Here is a 21118-nt window from a genome sequence, read left to right on the forward strand (position 1 = left end):
ATAGGGACACAGTGGGTCGAGTATTTCCTTGAGAATACCTGGCAGAGCTTCCAGGCGCACAGGGATGAGCCACCCTCTTGGGCTCATTCTAAGAAGAGCAATAAAAGGGAAGGTGCCATCGCCTGAGGGGGGCCGGGGAAGGGTGGCCACAGGAAGTAGGAGCAGGGACTCAGCAGAGACTGGGGCCTGCAGAAAGCAAGCAAGCCTGCCCAGAGGCCACCACAGTGAACAGCCCACAAGTGGAAGTGCCTGCCTGGTTATTTTTGGCACTTCTGCCTAAAGCCAGCAAGGAAAGGCAGCTGCTAGCAACGTGGAAGGGCTGTTTACATGCAAGTGTGCAAGCACTGCGACAGGGACTGAACGTGCACCAGCAGCCATTTGTGCAGAAGAGCCTCTGCCCACTTTCTTTCTCTCCACGCTGTCCCTGTAAGGCCCACTCTGCATGCTGCATAGCTGACATAGTGAGGGGACTTCTGCTTTCACTCAGACACAGCCTCCCAACCACAGAACTCACTCGCACACGCAAACAGACAAATAAATAACTATGGAGCCAGCTGAGGACTGAGCCACACCCAGGCGCCAAGACAGTTTTCCTCTGGGCTCTTCCTGCACGGAAGCAGCCCTCCCACCTTCCAAGGGGCAGGACTCAGGGGGCAGCCCCTCTTCCCACCCTCCCAAGGCGAAAGTGGAGACAGTCTACGGGGACCTCAAGCAACTCACCCTCTCAGCTTCCCCATCTGAAAATGAAGGAGTTGGACTAGATGTCCCGAACACTTTCCCAGCTCTGGGATGACTCCCAGGAACCCAGGACTCTGACCCGGGGCCAGCAGGGGCTTCAGACAGAGCAAGGTCAGGTGTGGAGGGGGATCTGAGCCGCAGCCAGGCGCTGGCCCCAGGAGCTGCCAACAGCTGGGAGGAGGAGGTGGAGGGTGGAGGGCCAGCCCACAAACACTCTCACTTAAGCCCCTTTCTCAGCTCTGGGGGGCCTTTCTCTCCAAAGACCTGGCAAGTTCTGGCAACAGCAGGCTGCACTGGGGCCTCTGCCCAGCTACTGGGAAAAGCTGGGGATCGAAATCCTTTACCATTTTCCTTCCTTTCTGGACCTCACTTCCCCAGAGAAGTTGGGTGGCCTCGGAGGGAACCCCCTTCTGGCTGCACGCCCGGTATACTTCCCCCTCTCCAAGCTGTAACCCAGATAAACCTTGCCCCGGCTGCCCCCTTCCCGGGACTCCTGGAGGAAGAAGCACTGCCTGGAAAAAACACTCTCACCATGAGCTCCCTGCGGCTGGGAGAAAGGCAGAGAGAACGGGGAGCACCCTCCCTGGTTGGCCACAGTGCCAGGCTACATTCCAGGAAGAGCAAGCGCAAGAGCGACTGCCAGGGAAGCCTCCAGCCCCCAGCCCCACTCCTCCAGCAATGGCCTCCCTCTGGGAGACCCCCGTCCCCACCCCTGCAAAACCTCAGCTCTTTCCTGACATGTGGCAATTTTCTTCTTATATAATATCTTGGTGCTCCCGTCGTCCTGCTCCTAATTTTAATTGGTGAAAGAGCCAAAGTGGTCTTTGGAGGAACAACTCCCACCCCCAGCTCCACCCAAACCTCTATGAAGGTCACACTGTGAGCCTTCAGGTGAAGCAAAAACAAGGGGACTTTTTTCTTGGCTGAGAGAGCGGCCTTCCTCCCGCCCACGTGAGCAGTTCAGCCTGGGGCCTGGGTGGGTAGGTTCCAGAGAGCACAATCAGATCTCTGGGAAGCTGAGCCCTTGATCCCTCAGCTGCAGAAACAGAGTCCCTCTCAAAGGTACACAGGCACCAGGGTCTGGGCTCTGGGGAGAGTGGACCACACAGTTGTGCCTAAGGCCTATGGAGTTAGAAAATGAGCTTCATTTACGTAAGCCCCAACGGCCTGGGAGACTGCTTTCCTACCACAGGCCCTCATTCTTCATTTTCTCTTCCTGGTAGGAGCAAAAGGCAAACAGGAGCTGGACCTGGTGGGAACTGGTAAAACAACAGCTACCATCTGTTGAGTACCTATTATGTGCCAGTCACTCTGCACACATAGTCTTGTTTAACTTTCACAGCCTATGAAGTGCTATCATTGTCCCCATTTTAAGAATGAGGAAACTGAGGCCCAGGAAGTTAGTTAAGCAATGCCCAAAGCCACACTGCAAGTGAAGAAGCTGGAGTATGAACCCGGGCCTGCCCAGGCCGCATTCCCACGTACCCACCAGGCTTCCTTCAGTCATTGCCCGGGCGACTGTCCACACACCATCCAGGAATGGTGTTCTGAGTGTGGGGGCGGAAGTGGGTGTGGATGAGTTTTGCTTGATGGCTCTGGAATCCGAATTGATGCCCCCACTGACTGTTATTGCTCCCAAGTGTGACTGCAAGATCCCATGTGTACTGGGGTGGAGGGAGGGTGATCTAGATTCCAAATAGCAGTTTCCAACACCAAAGTTATGCTGTAATGCTTCTGATTCATAAAATGAGCTCACAGTCTCACGGTATCCGAATGTTGCTTCGAATGCAAATGCAAATCCCTTAGTAAGAACTGGAGATTTCAGCATACTCCACGTAGCCCCAGCCCAGCACGCAATCTCATTCGGAGTCAAGAGTTCTACGGTGCAGGAGCAACCCCTCCAACAGAATGCAACCACTGGCTGCACTTCCTGAAGCCTGCAGTGAGTCAGGGAAGAACCCAGCTCGTGAGGCTGCTTCTGGACGGATGCACGCCTGCACACACAGGAAGGGTGCCAGCCTCGCCTGGCCAAAGGAAATGCCCAGGTTAGCAGATCCCCAGGCAGGTGGCTCCACAACTCTTTCACCCTGATGTCCCCTTGGGTTCAGATCAAGATGACCGGGACATGTATTCTAAGGCCAGTTACAGGGCAGTGCCAGGGAACTAGGTTCACCAGCAGTAGAATCACCCATGGTGGATGACCCTTTGGCAACCAATGGTGCAGTGTGAGGAGGTCCCAGCAGCAGGGACTCACTGGGCCCAACACATGCCAAGCCCACATTGTTTTGATGGAGATCTTTCACTCATTTGTTGAACTAACATTCACTAAACTCTTACAGGTACCAGGCATTGTGGGAACAACACAGAGCTTACAGCAGAGCAGAGGCTACTATAATACTGAAATGTGCTTTAAGCATTTTAAGCATACCAACAGAACCCTCACAGCAACTCCACGAAGGAGATACTTTATAGAGCCCAGCTTTGAGTCTATGTTTCTGACCACCACACTGCAGCATGTGCACAAATAACTACATATGATGGAAATGAGTGTTCAGAGGGCGGCTAAGGCCTTCAGAAGTGGCATCTGAAATAGAACTAGAAGGATAAGCAGGAATCTCCCAGTCACTTGAGGCTGTCCCCATTCCCATCATGGGCAAGGTTTTCTTCTGGGCAAACCAACTGCAGGAGAGGTACTATCAACACCATAGATTCCTGGACTGGGCCCATTCCCCTTCCTGTCTTCTCCCAGAGGTCTTGGTTCTACGGCCACAGGAGGCCCTCAGCTGAATCAGTAACTGCATGTTGTCTTTTCTTTTTTTTTCCATTTATTGAAAGCAGCAGCCCACAGAGTCAAACATTGAGGCTATTTTTAAGTCCCACGTTTAAAAGTTAAATTCTCATCCTTGTGGGCACTCAAGGCACTCTTTTCTGGGGTGGGGTGAGGGGCTGACAGAGCCATAGGGAGCAGGGGCTCTGCCAGCACTTGGAGAAGTCACACTGGCAGTGGGCAGGCTGTTCCAGAGCAAGCTGTGTGACCTGGGGGCTTCCTCCAGGTTCTTTACCCCCTTGTCCCCCGGGAGTGACACAGACCAGAGTAACCAGCCAGAGGCCAATCCAATTACAGCGGAGACTGGACCAGGGCCATGCAATGAGATGGTTCATCATGGTAATTGAATGCTTATACCCCTATTATTCACCGTCCAGTGCAGTAGGAAAAAGAGGGCCCATAAACTGTCCACCTGGGAAGTTTCTCCTTTCCTCTTGGTCCCGAAGCCATTTAACACCTGTGGAAAGGGTGCAACTCTCTGATCCTAAAGGGGCATGTGCCACACCTTCCCTGGGAGGCTTTGCAGCAAGACAAGTGCTGTCTCCCCTCAGCCAAGGCCCCCTGGGGAGGACTGGCTTCTCCTCAGAGCTTCAGTTCTCCTTCCATCCCCACCAGGCCTCCAGTCTCAATCCTGATGCTACAGGGGACAAGGAGAGCCCAGACCTCCAGGCCAGGCTCCCCCTGTTGGGGTAAGCCAGACCTCTGCTCCCCCAGCCACAGCTGCCAACAGGGATCCCCTGCACACACGTGCCACAGCAGCCTCCGTGGCCAGCCAGGGCCAGTCAGCTCTTCCCCCATCCCGATACCCCCTAAGCGAGGCTCCACGGCTGGCACACAGGGCCCACGTGGGATGGTGGAAACAGGAAGAAGCCACCGAAGTTGTGACCAACAAAGTTTTAATGGGGCACGTAACTTCCCCTTTCATCTTTCCAGCAGCTCTCACTGGAGGCTAGGCTGGGACAACCGTGGCCTTCACTCTGGGTGACAGGTACCTCCTCCAGGTCTGCCTGCTGTGAGATGGAAGCGTGAAAGCCCCAGGACACACCAGGTTCCCCTGCCTCCTCACGGCCCTTACCCAGAGGCCTGGGTGGGGGCCCTCAGAGGGGCAAAGCGGTGTACACGGTCCTGCATGTGCGACTTGGGAGGGGGATGTGACCAGCTTCACCAAGCCGGCCATATGCAGAGCCCAGACAAACCCTGAACTCCAGCGTTGCGGACAGGCACCGCGGATGACTGCACCGGCGAGGCCGGGCTGGCCACAGCAGCGCGGGCGTGCGGGGGCGGGCGAGGCGGATGACAGGTCTGAGGTGTGCCAACAGCGCCGGGGTGCGCGGGGCGAGGCGGCTCTACGCTTGCCTGCCCGCCGCCCGCGCTAGACGCTCCAACCTAGGCCTCTAGTGCACTTGCCCCAGTTCCCTGACGCCCCTGCACCTCTGTCCCCCGAACTCCCGGCGCGGACAGTGTTCATGCCCACTTTCCCGTGCACGCTGGAAGAGGAAGGGGCTCCCGCGCCAAGTTCCCGCAGCTCGCCAGCCCCTCGCCGCGCCTCCCAGGCCCGGGCTCCATCACGCCAGCGAGTCCCTGCGGACACCACGTTTCGCTCCGACGGAGGAGGAGCAGCCGATTCCTGAGCCGCCGCCGCCGTGGGCCCGGCGGGTTGGGAGGGTTTTCCTGCCGGGGCCGCGCCCGGGTGGGCGGGGGCCGCGCGCGAGCTGCGTAGCTGCACAAACACCGCGGGGCTGCGCTGCACACGCTGCTGCGGGCGAAGGGTGCGGGCCCCGGGGGGTGGGGGGGTTGCAGGCGGCCACCGCATGTCCACACGCACCCGCTCCCACGGCCGCCCAGGCCGCAGAAGTTCGCGCGCGGCGGCCCCCACGGCCCTGCACCCCCGCTCCGGGCCGCGCATGCAGAGCTGCAGCCCGCCGGGCGAGCGGCCACCGCTTGCGCGCTGCCCCGGGTCCCCTCGCCGCCCCCGCCGCGTGCAGGCCTCAGCCGCCGGCTCCGCAGCCCCACTTACCCGGCTGCTGCCCGAGCTCCTGCCTCGGCTGTCCCCCTTCCTCCGCGGGCCGCCGCCTTCGGTCGCCTCCGGGACTCCAGCCGCCTGCACGCACTCCCCGATTTTAAAAACAAACAGGCGCCGTCGCCTCCCCGCGGCGCTCGCGGGGCTTCCGCCAGCCCGCGCCTCCCGAGGCTGGGAAGTTTGCTGGCAGGGCCCGGGCGGGACGCGCGGGCTGTCACCCCCCGCTCGCGGCGCAGGATCCTCGGCGCGCCCCGCGCCCGTGCTGTCCGCCTCGCGAGCGCTCTCCCTCCCTCCGTGTCACCCCCAGTCCTGCGATGCAGTGTCAGGATTGCACGGCTCTGACTCATCGGTTGAGCTCACAGCTTGAAAAAAAAAGAGAGAGAGAGAGAGAGAGAGGGCGAGAGGCAACAGCGAAGGAGGAGGACTCTCTGGCGTGCTACAAAGGATTGCACAACTCGAGGCTGGGAGCGCGGAGCGCCCAGCGGCCGGCCGGCGCGCGCGGCACCGCGGCGAGCAGAAACCAGCTCTACCACTTCATCAGCACAACTGTCTCGGGTCGGCCTCTCAGCCAGCAGGCCCGACGCCGCCCACTTCCTGCGACCAAATAAGGCCGGGGAAGGCGTCTTTAAACCTCAGGCGGCTGCCCGGGCTGGGGATTTCCAGCAGACCTCACCTCCACTCTCCAGTCGGTCGCCACCCTCCCCCAGCCCAGCCGGGCGCCCCCGATGGCTTTGCTGGAACCAACAGGCCACGCGGCTTGTTCCTTTCACACCAAGGTCAGGAGGAGACGGTGACGAAATGTTTGGAAACCCATCGAGCCTGCCAGGAAAGTGTGTGTGTGATGTTGGGAGGGCACAAGTCGCTTTCTTCCACAAAGAAAACTCTCTCTGGTTTTGGATACGGTAAATCATGCACAATTCTCTCCAAGACACTTTATTAACAGCCTCCCCAAGTTTCACTTTCTGGCTCACTGGCATCCTAGTGCGTGTAAAGGTTATTGAGAAGCTGGCCCCAGCCCCTAAAGGACCCCTATAAAAACTCCATTACTTAGGTGATGAAAGCCTCCTGGGTGTAATCCTAGCAACTCAGGCCAGAGTTGGCCAGCTTTTCACTTCATGCCCACATTTTGCCCTGATCAATTCTCTGGTCCAAGCCCTGATGCCCCCTTGCCTGACTGGTGGGAAGATGGGAAACATTTTTGCAGCTCAGGAGGTTCTTGCTGGCCCCGGCATAGACTGAGGTTCCAGGGCCAAGGGAAAATCCAGGGTGGGGAGCCCTGTTCCTCCTTCTGTGTTTTTCTGGTGTATTTTGTTGTTTGTCAAGGACATGGGTCAGAAGGAGAGTTTCCTTTGAAAGAAAGACCACTGAAGAATACACTGTGTTCTGGCAGTCACTTTCCCCCTATGGCCAGTCCTGAGAACCAGGTGCATCCCTCACTTTCTCCCACTGAGCCTGCAGGGCCAGGTTGGGGAGGGGATGACACAGGCAACACTCAAACCTGCCTAGAAACCCTGCAAAACTTACACTTGGTCATAAGGGGCATGGCTCTCCCATCCTCTTCCACCTCTCTGCTGGCCAGAGCACCCGTGTGCACCTGGAGGTCACACCTCACCAAGAGGAAAAGGGCTTATTTGCACCATGTTATGACACATATGTCAAACTAATGAGCACTTAAAACAATCTTATCTGCAAAATATAGATAATTATGCCAGAGGACTGGACCAGATGATCTCTTGAAATCCCTTCCAGTTTAAGATCCATGATTCTGTGATTGTAGAAAAGTGAATAGGGGAGGCTGGGCGTGGTGGCTCACGCCTGTGATCCTAGTACTCTGGGAGGCTGAGGTGGGAGGATCACTTCAGACCAGGAGTTCAAGACCAGCCTGAGCAACATAGCAAGACTCCGTCTCCACAAAAAATTTTAAAAAATTTGCTGGACATGGTGGTGCAACTGTAGTCCCAGCTACTCAGGAGGCTGAGGCAGAAGGATCACTTGAACCCCAGAATTTGAGGTTGCAGTGAGCTATGATGACCCCACTGCATTCTAGACAGGGTGACACAGTGAGACTCTGCCTCAAAAAAAAAAAAAAAAAAAAAAAGTGAATGGGAGAACCAGGGAAATCACTTTCTGCAAAGAAAAGCCCAGGCTCCTGGGTTTAGCACCCACCAGACAGTATTGTTTCTCCATGCAGCCTACTTAACCATGCTGCATGTGAGAGAGTTTTATCCCTCTCATTCTAAGGATGAGAACACTGAGGTTCAGAGAGGTTAAGTAGCTTGCGTAAGATCACAGGGCAAGCCAATCATTTGTCACGTCTCTGCTCCTCCCACAGAAGAAGGCAGTGGGCAATTGAGGGACTGGGGTGCTCAGGGATGCAGACCCCCCTAGTAGAGGCTAGACTCAAAGGATTCCTGGCAGGGGCTCAGTGTACAGCCTTTCTGCTTTTTCCATTCGCCTGCTTTCTTCTCTTCCACTGACAACTCATCCAAATGAGGGAGGCAAAAGCAAAGCCACCTGGTCTCCAGTGCCCACCGCTGCCAGGTTCCTCTGCAGGCCTGTGGCCATCCTGACTTCTCCTGAGGGCCCAGCCCCTGCAGCTGGCCTTGGGCCAGCCCAGAGCAAGCCCCTAAGAGCTAGGACAGACCGGCCCAGGGATGTTCCCAACTAACCAGAAAACCCAGCTGGGGAGCACATTCCTAGAAGAGCCTGCCACCATGCAGCCAGAGCCCAGCTTCCAGGGAACAAGTGGGAGCCACTCCAAAGGGCACTCCTCAGCCTTGTCCGGCCAGGACTTTCTCCCTGTCCCACACCAGGCTGCAGGGCTGGCCCAGGAAGCAGCACGGGGAGGAGGGCCAGGTGGCAGGATGCACCCAAAACTGAGAAGTCAGTAGCCCTGCAGGAGCCCTTCACTACAACTACACTTCCGAATTCAGGTCACCTCCGAAGGGAGCAAAGAGAGGAAAGGGGGCACATGTGTGTGCAGGAGAGGAGGGCTCAAGACTAGACCAAACAGCCCCCCTGCTCAGCAGAAGTCTCCGTCCCCAAAGCAGGCAGATGAAGCTGTATAAGGAAAGCTGCAGCCCTTCCGGGAAAGCCCTGCAGGTCATTTTTGCTGCAGATATGACGATGCAGAATCACTGACATGTGAAGTGAAAGTTTTGGTTTTAGAAGCCCCAGCCCCTCCTACAAGCCTCTGGGGCAACCAAGAAGGGTGACCTTTCGGGGTGGAGGTGTTCAGAGACTTTACCAATAGAGTCCGATTTTCTCCACCCTCAACCTTCTTTATAAACTGCAGGAAACAGGAGTTCAGAGCTCCAGTTCCCAAGGAGAGTGTCTGATGAGAAAGAAACACTCCAGGAAGCAAAGCACCCTAGATAGGATTCCAAACTCTGGGTCCCAACGAGGGCAGAGGATGGCATTCAAGAGGCTTCCTGGGACCGCATCAGCTCTCTGCACTGTACTCAGAGTGGTCCGTCACTGCCCTGTGTGGTCATCACCTGTGTCTAGTCCATTAAAATCTTCCAAGAGTGAATTTTGTGGTATGTGAATTATATCTCAATAAAGCTGTTATGAAGGGGAGGAAAAAACCTTCCAGGGAAGCCAGGTTCTCACTGCCACCCACCTGCCTCCACTAACGTTCTGCTGCCATCATCACTATTTAAAAGAGGAGTTTCCTTTTCCCAGGCCCCATACCTGCATTCCTGTCCTTTCCCCACCATTCCTGCTCTGTCAATGAGACCAGCACACGCGTGTGCTTAAGTGAACAACCAGCCTTTCCAAAGTGTGGGGAATCACGAGTACAAATACTGTTAAGGGCATCACAAGTCCACAATGCCGGGTTCCTTATGTCCCTTATGTTCTTGTGTCCCTACTGTCATTTCCCTGCAGAATCAAGGTACTACTTCTAAGACCTCATTACCTACAGTTACAACAGAAGAAAGAAAAAGGTGTGGAGAGCACAGAGAAGCAGGACTGAGTTTGGGTCCCGCCTAACTAAAACAAACCCACCATGTGATCTCAGGAAAGTTGTCACTAATCTCTGAGCCTCACTCTTTTTAGCCCATAACAAATGCACCATTTTTGTTGCACGCACAATGAAAGAAAGACCACCCTCTAAGGTTTAGGAGGATCAAAAAGCAAAAAACTGCTTTATAACTCTGTCATGCTATGTACATATAGGCGCTTACAATTGTTATTATTTTTACTATTTTATCCTCTATCTCCTCCCAAAACTAGCTTATCCCTTTTAAGAAACTAGTTCCAGGCAAGATTTTTTTTTTCTCTGAAAAGACCCCGTTGGCCTCAGGGTGACCCTTCTCTCTGCCCAGAGAGACTTTTTCCAACATCAACTCAGTATCTCATCTGGAGTGTCCCTTCAATGCTTCTCCTCCCAGTCCCTGTTTTTTGTGTCCTTTCCACCACATTTTCCCACAATGCTGCCCACCCAGCCTGAAGAGGGACACCCTTTCACAGCTGTGTCTTCTCCTCACTCCTTTTGCCAGGTCCTGTCTGAGGAAGCAAGGAGCTCAGAACCAGCCCACTCATGGAGTTAAGCCACCATGTGCTGAGAAGTCTCTGCACGGTCTTCTCTTTTACCCTTGAAAACCCAGGGGACCCTCCTCCTCCGCCCCGGCTGACTTCACCTGTTCTGGGGCAGAGCCCCGCCTGCCGCACCAGCCCACAGCTGTCCATGTCCCTGGCCCACCCCTCCCCTCCCCAGCTCCTCCCCTTGCAGGCCTGGGCCAGGTTCTGAGTGTCTTTGTCAGGCCTGAGAGGGAGCTTCTGTGGATGACCCCAGTTGCTGCTGTCACTCTGGGAGAGACGTCTGGCTGGGTATAGGGAGAAGGACAAAACAGGTGTGGCTGCCAGAGAGGGCAGGCCAGCAGGGCCAGGGGACAGAAACACCCTTTCTAAACAGATCGAGAGCTGCCCACTTCCCAAAGGCCTCCCTGCAGCACGGGTCCATGCCCTCTGCAGAACCAGCCCCAGACAGACTTGCTCACTGGCTATTCCCTGGAGCTTGGCTTCCCCACATTGTGGCAGTGGGCCGGGAGGAACGAGAACCCTGGAGACCCAATGTGTGTGATCAGGCATGCTTTAAAGCATTATTTTTAAATGAAAACAGATACTGATACATCATGGACGAGAATCCAACATTCACGTTCGTGCAAGCGTACGGGTTAAGAGCGCAGGCTGAGACCTGAGTCCAAATCTTGGCTCACATCAGTTTGATGACCTTAAGCAAGTTACTTAACCACTCACCTGCAGAAAGGAATAAGTAAGAGCGTAAAACAGTGTCTGGCACGCATTTCGTCTGTTATAAGTGTTGGCTATCATTTTTTCTCATCTCCTAACTGACCTCCTTGCTCACTGTACCATCCACACTGCCATCAGAGCGATCACACCTCTTTTCAATAGCTCCCATGGTCTACTGCATACAACTGAGACTGTAAGCTAGGCTGTTAGGCAACTTTCCTACATGATCTGCCCCACTTCCCAGCCCCAGCCCACACAGCCACACAGTCAAACAACCTAAAGTTCCCCAAGACATCTGCTTTCTCACCCTCATATCTTCACACATGCTCCTCCTCCCTCCACTTTGATCTCCACATAAGCCTACACCCGGGTCTCCCACCAGACTTGAGCTTTATGGCAGCTCTTCCGGGAAGCCTTCCTTGACTCCTCCAAGCAGAGGAAGGCCTCTGGAGTATATACTGTTGGAACCCTCCCAGATCTGTTTTACAAGGCTGGGGCACCATCCCCTAGCTACTGTGATGCGTCTTACAACCGACAGCATGTATGGCTTAATTAGCAGCATTTTCTCTTTCTTAGCTATACATAAAATAATGGTGCACCTTATAATGAATGGCCTCCTAGGTTCAATGGTGTATGGCATTATTATTATTATTATTAACTACTGAGGCTCTGTCTCCTGGATTCTGGGGCCTGCCGTGGAAGTCCACAGAGCTGTGAGGCTCTATTTTTTGAGCTCAGTAGCTGTTGGGCAGTCAAGCTCTCCTAAAGTGACCCACAATCTCTCCATGATCAGAAGGATCCCTGTGTCCAGATACCTCTGGAAACTGCCACAAAAGCAGTCCAATGTGACGTGGAACACGCTCTGGACTGGGCGTCATGACAGCAAAGTTCTAAACCTAGTTCTTCCTCTAATTTTCTGGATGACCCTACCCAGAACCTATGGAACACATTTATTTGAGCATGTGCTAAATGCTTGACATGACGCAAGCCCACTGGATCCACCCAGCACCCCGGGAGGAAGCCATTATCCGCATTTTATAGATAAGGAAGCTGAGGTTCAAGAAGGTTCAACAGCTCTCCGAAGGTCAGACAGATGGAATTTGACCTCTGGACTCTGACTCCTTCTCTCTGCTACATGAAGATACCTCTCTGGGCCTATGTTTCCCCAATAAAGAAGTTGAATAAAATAGGGGGTCACAGCCTGGGGCCTCACAAGCCATTCTCCCTCACAGATGTATTTTATTTGACCCATATATTATATTTTCTTTTAATTGAATTTATTGCCAAAAATTTTTAAATCAGGAAATTTAAACTAAAAATCAGGATTTCTGGTTTGTCATGAAAAAAAATTGGAACACTGAGCCCTCCTTCTTGGAGGTGGAGCTGAGCATCGCAGCCTGGGAGTGGCACTGAGATGGGACTCACATTCCAATTGTCCACAGATCCCAGGCCATGGGTCACTGTCATTTATCATCATACTTGTGCCAGCCTCTGTCATTGCATTCCCTCTGCTTCCTGCAGACCTCTGAGTGCATGACCCTAGACCAGATGAACTCCAGTGCCCTCTCCAGCTCTAACAGCCAGTGACTCCTTCCAGAATCTCCCTGGGCAGCCTCCCTCCAATGAGGTCACTTTATAAACCTGCCTGGCATCTCCCCCCTCCCCCCCGCCCTTGGGCCTCCATCACAAGGGCCCCCAGTACTGATCCCCCTCACTCCCTCCCACCCCCAGTGTCAGTCCCAGGCAGTCAGAGGGCCAGGCCAGAGTGGCAGAGGTGGTGAGCGAGGCAGGTGTGGAGAGGGGTTAGCCAAGGTCTAGGGCAGGGCAGAGCCCCTCCCTCCCAGGGAGGGAGCCAGTGAGGAAGAGAGGACTTCAGGATTCCCGACAGGAAAGTGGTTCAAGGAGATAAATGTAGGCTCTGCAGTCACAGGAGATGAGCAGGGTTTGACACATGAGGAAACACAAACAGTAAATCATCCAGAGGAAAAATGTACAGTCTCAGCAGCAATTTAAGACATGCAAATTAGAACACCATTAGGCCCCATTATAGCCCAAGTCAATGTGAAAATAAGTAAATAAATAAAACAAGAAAGCTGCTCTTGGCAGGGCTATCGAGAAACAGCTGCATGTGCATTGCTGCGCTACTATAAACTGTTTCAGCCTTTCTAGAATGTGCCTTGGCATTGTGTTGCAAGAGTTTAAGGCTCTCTTAGGTAATTATGGTTGGGGGATTACTATATCCCAGAAGAACAATCTAAAATACCACCACAAAGAAGCTTTTTCAAAAGATGCTCATAGCATCTGTACATAGAGCCAAAAAACTGAAATCCGTTCAGATTGTGGTAAGGTGTGGTCACAGAATGAAATATGAAAGGGATCGGTACATGGAAACAATCTGATCAAATCATTTGATGAAATCAAGTGACAAAACCAGCACAAAGAAGTATGTAGAAATAAACTTACAAACTGTGTTTAATCTTCTGCAGCAACATCAGAAGCCATCAGATGAGAATTCTAAACAGCGTAAATTGTTAAGGTGTAATGTTTATTCTGTTAAATTGATCGAGATGGTTTAAATAACAATGATGATGATGACAATGATGTTGTTGTAAGGGCCACTGAACAGGATTCCCTGGTCATAAAAATGCCCCAGCCCAGGGTTCCAGGGAGCAGGTAGGCTCAGGCCCCTGGCTGGAAGAGGACAGAGGGAGGAATTGGACACTGGGAGAGGAGGGGTTATGCTTGTGGGCAGGGGAGGGCCCCAAAGCTCCAGTTATCTGGAGGGCTTTGAAAGACACCTCTCACCAAAGAAACAAAGTTACACTAATAAACCCACGCCACTTAACCTCCAATGTCCTGCGTGCTAACTCTTATGCTGCATTTGTGCTCTCAATTTTACTAATATCTTATTTCAGCAACTTCTGAGGTGATACCAGGGCTCTTTGTGGGCTAGCCTAGGAACCCAACCACCATTTATAGCATTGTTTCTATGGAAATGTGTTTCAAGCTTCAAAAAATTGAGCTGCTGACAACCCTGGGGCACACACGTGGTCTCTAAATTAGGGAACTGAGAGAGCAGTTATTGCTGGGGCCTGGGCTCAGGAAGACAGCTTGTTACTTAGGCTCTGTGGCAGTTGCTGTTCACACCACCAGCAATGATCAGAACGGGGCTCGATATCACTAGAAGTGGGGGCGCTGGGGGGATGGGGCCAGGACATCTAGGAATGAACACGATATTCTAGAGAAGCACATGGAGCATCCCCACCCCCACCTCCCCCACCTCCAAGTACACACGCAGCACTGCTCGGCACGGGAGACGGGAGACGTGAAACCGGCCTGCGTACCCTGATGAGCATCCGGGCCAGCCCTGAGCCCACACTCTTTCCTTTTCTCTTTGATCCTGGAAAACCTCCAGCCACAATGTCCTATTTTAGTCGGATCCCAGAACAAAAACTCCAGATCTTTGACAGTTCTGGAATTTGGTTTTAGCAGATACATGGTTGAGATTGCCAGGGCCCCCACTGGGCCTAGATGTCCCTCCACACATGTTCTGTTGAGTGGCCTCTGTTTTAGCAGACTCTGACCTGCCCAGGCAAGGTATGCCCAGGGCTCTCTGGCTCCCACCCACCTCAGGACTCCAAACAACACCAAGGAGTCTCCATTTCCTGCCCTGGTCACATCCCCCAGCTGGTCATATCCCCCAGCTGGTCACAGTGAAGTGATGATCATGGGCCCTCCAAACAGACCCTCCCCGTGTCAAGATGAAAGGCTCCCCACAAGGGGAGTGGGAGTGAGAAGGCCATTCAGTGGGCCTCCGGAGGTTCTGAGATGCCAGAGATACGAGAAGGTGGTCAGAAGAGGGTCGACTGCTCAGCCACAGGGCCACACCTGCAGTTGCGAGTCCCAGTAGAGCTCACGGCAAGATGTGGGGTCAGGGCGCCCTGCTTGCTAGGCCAGAGGTGGACTGAATAGATGTGGCTAGCACTACAGAGCAGTTCTAGATTCAACACTTTGCTAAATGTGTGCAACAGTGCAAGCACCCAAGACTCAACCTCACTGGGGCCCCATGTGGGTTAGAAAAGGCTGCAGGAGGTCAGTTTGCAAAGCACACCCTCCCTGCTGACTGTTGGAACTGAAGAAGAGAGACTCAGCTCCCTCGACCTGTGGCAGAGGCCTGCAGGACCAGGCAGCCAGTGGGTGGCTCAAAGCCTCAAGGGCCACACTGCCCACCAGGCTGGTTCCCTGGAAACCCAGGTGTGAACAATCTTCTGGGCCCCTGAGCCACTGGGAGGTTGCTGCACCAGCACAGGAGGCAGAGTCCACACTGTGAACCTCACAGTTATGTGGTTAGCCAGTCTGCGATCTCAGGCCAATCTGAACCCTCCAGCCCCTGCGCCTGCAGTGCCGGTGGCTGATAAGACAGCGCAGTTTGGTCTTCCTGGTGCTAACAGATGGGAGGCTTGGAGTCCTTCCCCCTGGCCTCCTTCCCACCCAGATCCAAAGTCTTTGATGTTAAGGCCTTGTCTTTAAAAAAAATATATATAGATGCTATATATATTACTAAAGCAATTTCAAACACACAAATACTCCATCCGTAACCTCTTTACCTAAGTCCAGTATTTACATTATGCAATTTATACTATGGTCAATGTAATCAGTTTTTATGCACTTATCAAGTGTGTATGCAATTCTGTTTTACATTTTTCACCAAAATTCATCAACATTTTCCCATGAATTAACATCATCTCCATAGTAATATAACAGTGGCACAATATCCCACTTCTGAATCTCAGTGTCATGAATTTCATAGCCACGTGGAACACTGAGGCTGTTTACAGTTTTTTTGCTATTTTAAGCAATATTGCTATAAATATCTTTGTGCTTATAGCTCTTTCCCTTTTTATCCTATTTACTTATTTTTTTTTCTTTAGAAATGAGAGTCTTGCTATGTTGCTCAGGCTGGTCTCAAACTCCTAGCCTCAAGTGATCTTCCTGCCTTAGCCTCCCTAGTAGCTGGGATTACGGGCATGAGCCACCACGCCCGGCTTCTCTTTTCATTTTTAGAATTATTTCCTTAGATTAAATTCCCCAAAGTAATACCAATAGGTATATGGAAATTAACATTTTCTTACAGCTTCAAGTTCTAGTGCATTTTTGAAATGTATTGCTCTGTGTGAGTCCCAGCAGCTGGACTGTCTATTTTCCAAAGAAGTTTTCCTAACAACACCTCACAATTCTACCAATCAAGGTCTGCTCTTATCATGCACTTTTCCCAACTCCCCAGGGGGTCGGCATCTGAAGCACACACACTGTGACTGATGGATGTTGAAGGCAGCAGAGTCGGTTTACTGTGGAGGGGTGAGGAAAGGGGACAGAGAGGTGTGGGCAGGAAGGTAGAGGGCTGGGATGGACAGGAAGGGGAGAGTGGGCCCCACAGAGTCAGAAACAAAGGCCGATCCCACATTCTGTCCCTCCCCAAATGAGCTCACACCTCCCTGGATATCAAACCCACTCCACCTGCCACCAAGCTCCCCCTGGGACAGGAACAAAGACTGATGGGTTCCTGAAGGAGATCTGGAAATAAATACCATGTGCTTTTAGGTTCTGGAAACATATTTTGCCAACAACATAAGTCACGTGCTCACCAGTGGTCTAACAGGCCCATGTACATGTGGGCTCAGCTCTAAGAGTGGCTCAACTTTAAGAAAGATAAAGTCTTTAAAGAAAGAAAGTCCAACTTATCAGCCATGGCGAGAACGATGCTATTCCAGGGTGCCCCCTGAGTGGCACAGAGACCCGGGATAACTATTCAACAATAGGAAGCCTCTGAGCGACACCACCAGCTCCCACTGTGAGGCACCAGAGAGATACCACCTGCCAGGCTCCATTCACAGGCTTCCAGAATTTTCCAGCAGGCAAGGACCCCATGGAGTCTAAGCCCTCCATTTTACAGACAAACTGAGACTCCAAGTCCCTGTTTTGGGGCTCCCACAGCAGCCTGCAATCGCTGTCAGGGGGGGCCTGTTCCTCTTGCCCTCTGGCAGGAAGAGCCACAGCCCGTCCTGACTGCCTCATGACCTCACTGAACGGTGCTTTCGTTTTAAAGAGCCCCGCTCTCTCCTCTCGTGGTCTGCTGACTCGGTTTCCCTAGTTCCTTCTCTGTGCAGAGCCAGCAGACAGTGCTGGGCATGAAAACTAAGGGGACCTCTCGGGGCAGCTGGTGTTTATTCTTCAAGGGTCAGGGCTGGTGGGAAGCGAAGTCTCTGCTGCCTTTAAACCAGAGCCTCACCACAGATGCCTCTCAGTAGGGCCCAAGTGCTGGCTTTGTGTCTCCAAATCCCCTTCCCACCCTTACCAGGGGCTTGTTGGCAGGCTCAAGAAAACAGCAGAGTCACCAAGGTGGCGGCTCCACCAGCAGGTGCTAAGGGAGACCTGGGGCTGTCGTGCAGACAACCAGCTCACCCAGCACACACGTGCACCTGACCAGGACAGGTCCTGCACCTGCCCACCACTCCCTCACATCCCGCGGGCTGCCCTTCCAGTTCCTGTCATGGGACACCTACTGTGTGCCAGGCACAGTGCTGGGCCAGTCAGGAGCCAGGCACACCTGCAGCTGACTCCCGCGTCCCGCACTGGGGAAGTTCCAGTGCAGAAATGCCAAGGTGGTGGCTCAGGAAGGCAGCATGGAAGCAAGGTGCCTTCTGGCTGGCCCTGTGGGTGTCTGCCAGGACGAAAAGGGCAGGGAGGGCATTCCAGGTGCAGGGGACAACAGTAAGCAAAGGCCAAGAGGTGTGCAGTGCACCCAGGAGCAGCGAGGAGCCAACTGAACATGCTAGGGAAGGGGCGTGGCAGGAGAAGGCCAGAAAGGTAGGCTGGGGCTCAAACAAGGGCCCGTGTGCCATTTGGAGGACTATGGGATGCCAGGACTTGGGCAGCTCTCAAAAGTTAAGTGGGGTGACATGACTGAAGCTGTGTTTTAGTAAAATAATTGATGCAGGTCCTTTAAGACTTCTTTTCCGCTTTAATGCTGCTTTTAACACAATTTCATTTCAGCTGGACAAAAATGGGCAAGTTCAGTGTAAATTAGGCCAGAGACAACTCTGGCCAGGAACCAGGAACACCCCTGCTTCCTCCCTCCGGGGGCCATCCTGACCCCACACTGGTCACCAAGCCTCAGGATCAGGAATCGCTTCCAGGCCAGGGCTGCAAAAACCCAGCCCATGACACACCCAGCTTCGTGGGGGCAGCGGCTTCCTGCTTTGAGGTACTGGGGAAAAGTCTTGGAACGCTGGCAGCAAAGAGCCAGTAAGTTCAAAACTGCATTTTTCTTTTTCTTTTTTTAAGGAAATTAATTTCTTTGTCTAAAGTTGTTGGAACTGAATGACCAAGATTTCAGCCAAGGTGCCCTTGCTTCAAAGAGCTATAACCAGAGGAGATGTGAGAGCAAGAAGGAAGGCGGAGCTCACCCTGTCCGACACCCCCTCATTTTTTTGGATGAGGAAACCGGGCAGGATATGACAGGTGATACTGACAGCTGTGGGCAAACAAAGCCCTAGCAACTTTAGCTCTCCCAGGCAGGAGACTGGGTAGAACATCTCAACTAGGTTGACATCTTCAGAACTGGAAAGGTCACCTGGGAAGCCTGGGCACCAGGGACCTCAACTATTCCACAAACCAAGCCTGAAGCCGGAACTCTAACTTCTAGTCTGAAAAGCAAAGGAGTAGCTCCCAAACACCCTGTGGCCCTGTGAGTCTCACCCACCCCTGGGGGAAACAGAATTTAAGCTGTGACTGCCTGCTAGTCAGAGAGAGGCAAGCCTTGGCCTCTGTCCTCACCAGGAAGCACTGAAGTTTTCCAAGTGGAACCAAATGTGCAGGGAGGATCCAGATGCTGGGATGACCTCCCTTTTCCACTGGAATAGTTCAGATTCCAGAGGAGAATTGCAACTGCGAATGAAATGCTCAGATCTCCTGAGCATATAACATTCCTAAAGCTTGGCTGAAGGCCAAGGACTTGGAAAGATGTCCAAAAAGATTAAGATCAAGACGTGGATGTTTTCAGTGGCCTAAGGGGCCTGGGGTGCCCTGTCTCCTCTTCCCACATCCAGCACTGCCCAAGCATGCCAGTCTGAGGGCTGGAATGGGCTCGTGGGCTCCAGGTTCTACGGGAGAGCTTGGACACTTGTCCACTGGCCACGGGCATCCTTGCCCTGGTTTCAGGCACCTGGCACTGTGAGTCCTGACGGGAGGCGGAGTTCCACCTGCCACTGGGGAAGCTGCAGCCTCCACTGCCTTGCTCTTCAGGACCCCCAACAGCAAGGACATGTGCACGTGACTCGGCTGGGCCAACTGCATGCTCGGCCTCGGCTTTGCCTATGGAGTGAGTGAGTGGCACAGAGCAGGGAGAATTCAGAACTCATTCTGGGGGAGGTGACAACACCCAGGTCTGTTGGTGGCAGTGATGCCAGGCTAGCAGCACTGTGAGCTTGGCATTGGTTCTGGCCACCCAACTTCCCTTAAGTCCTGACTGATTTCTGAGCCTCATTCTCCAGCCTTCCTGGACATTTAGTGAGCCAGCAGATACCCTTGCAATAAATTTCTTTTCTCCGCAATTCAGCCGGAGTCAGCTTTTGTTGTTTGCAGACCTAAGACGGAGACTACCCTATCATCTCCTTCCACCTGCACATAGGCTCCTTTGGCCCCCGAGACAACACTGCGCTCAAGCCTCCATCTTGCCCTCTGTGAAAAGAGTCTAATTAAAATACCCACACCGGCCCAGAAGAGCACAGCCACCTACAATAATAATAAACACAGCCGAATGCCAGAAATGCTGAGTATTTCTCAGGGCCACCTGCCTTGGCCCTGGACCTGACCAGATGCCTCAGTTTGGAGCATTAATACCAGAAATTAAAGGCATCACTGTTCCCTTGGGCTCTTCCCCATTTCCTCAGCAGCTCAGGGAAGGGTAGATTGGGAGTCTAGGACGTGCACATGCCACTTCAACCTGGGGCAGGTGACACCTGTACCACCTATTTCACAGGGAGATTACATCAAATGAGAGGCCCCTCCGGCAAAGCCCAAATAACCTCCTAATTCCTAAATCAGTAAGTCTTTTCAGTGCCCTCTTTCTTGACTTCCCCCGATCAACAGTTGATCGATTTCAACTCAATTTAAAAAATGCCTATGGAGAAATTTCCATGTGCCACGTGCTGCACTAGGTACACACAATCATGGGCCCTGTTTTCATAAAACACAAAGCTCCCTCCTCCTCTGGCCTTCATGACAGCACACTTTCCTGGTTTTCTTCCTTCATTGGTTCCTTCTCTGGCTCTGTTGCAAATTCCCCTTAACTGCACCCCTTAAACGGTGATCCTCTCCCCTCCTCCTGTATGCTCTCCCTGGATGATGTCATTAGCTCCCCGAGGTCCAACTGCTTTCTATGCTGGTGTTCCCCAAATGTCTGCTCCAGAATGTCTAACACACAGGGGGGCAAAAGGGAAGTCATCAAGTTTGTCTGGAACTTGTCTTGAAGCTGCAGACTAAGCAATCGTTTTTACTGAGATGATGCTTATTTGGGGTAGTTAGGTTAGGATTCATGGAGGTTATAGGGAGCAGGGGGGCCAGCACCCCCATGCCGTCTCCTGGGGATCTCCTGCCAGACCTGTATGTCCAGCTGCCCACTGGACATCTCTTTCAGCTGTCCCACGGGCACCTGCAACTCAACATGTTGAAATTAGACTCATCTTTCCTCTAAAATCTGCTCCTTCTCCTATGGCCCAGGATGAAATCTAGGCAACACCTGCCACTTCTTCATTGCACTGTACATTCAGGTTCATCCTTAAGGCCTGTCAACCCAGCTACCTTGACACCTTCCTTACCCGGCCTCTCCCCTCCCTCCTCCCTCTAAAAGCAACCGCCCTGGCTCAGACTTCTCCCCCTTGTCCCATCAGCTGCAAGACCTGCTCTTTGCTGCCCACCCTCCCCCATCTCCAGTCAATCTCCACACTGCAGCTGAATGATCTTCCAAAAAGAAAATCTGGCTGGGTGCTGTGAGTCACACCTGCAATCCCAGCACTTTGGGAAGCCGAGGTGGGAGGATCACTCGAGCCCAGGAATTTGAGACCAGCCTGGGCAACATAGCAAGACCCTGTCTCTACAAAAGAACTAATAATAACAAAAATTAGCCAGGTGTGGCAGTGCATGCCTATAGTCCCGGGTACTCGGGAGGCTGAGGCAGAAGGATCACTCGAGCCCAGGAGGTGAAGGTTGCAGTGAGC

At 53.1% G+C, this 21118-nt stretch overlaps 1 protein-coding gene across 2 annotated transcripts in view; it reads right to left on the minus strand.

Moving 5' to 3' along the window:
- The window catches only part of MIDEAS (mitotic deacetylase associated SANT domain protein), a 64768-nt gene that overhangs the window by 34153 nt on the left and 9497 nt on the right, over positions 1 to 21118 (minus strand). Inside the window, exon 1 of one of the 2 annotated variants that reach the window (XM_069488689.1) lies at positions 5583 to 5899. The exons of the other annotated variant lie outside the window; for it this stretch is intronic. The gene's annotated coding sequence lies outside the window, so the exon portion shown is untranslated. Of the gene's footprint in view, positions 1 to 5582; positions 5900 to 21118 lie in introns of those variants that run through there. 2 annotated transcript variants of the gene reach the window in all.

The sequence above is a fragment of the Eulemur rufifrons genome, chromosome 2, assembly GCF_041146395.1.
Source record: "Eulemur rufifrons isolate Redbay chromosome 2, OSU_ERuf_1, whole genome shotgun sequence".
In the NCBI taxonomy this organism is placed as follows: Eukaryota; Metazoa; Chordata; class Mammalia; order Primates; family Lemuridae; genus Eulemur; species Eulemur rufifrons.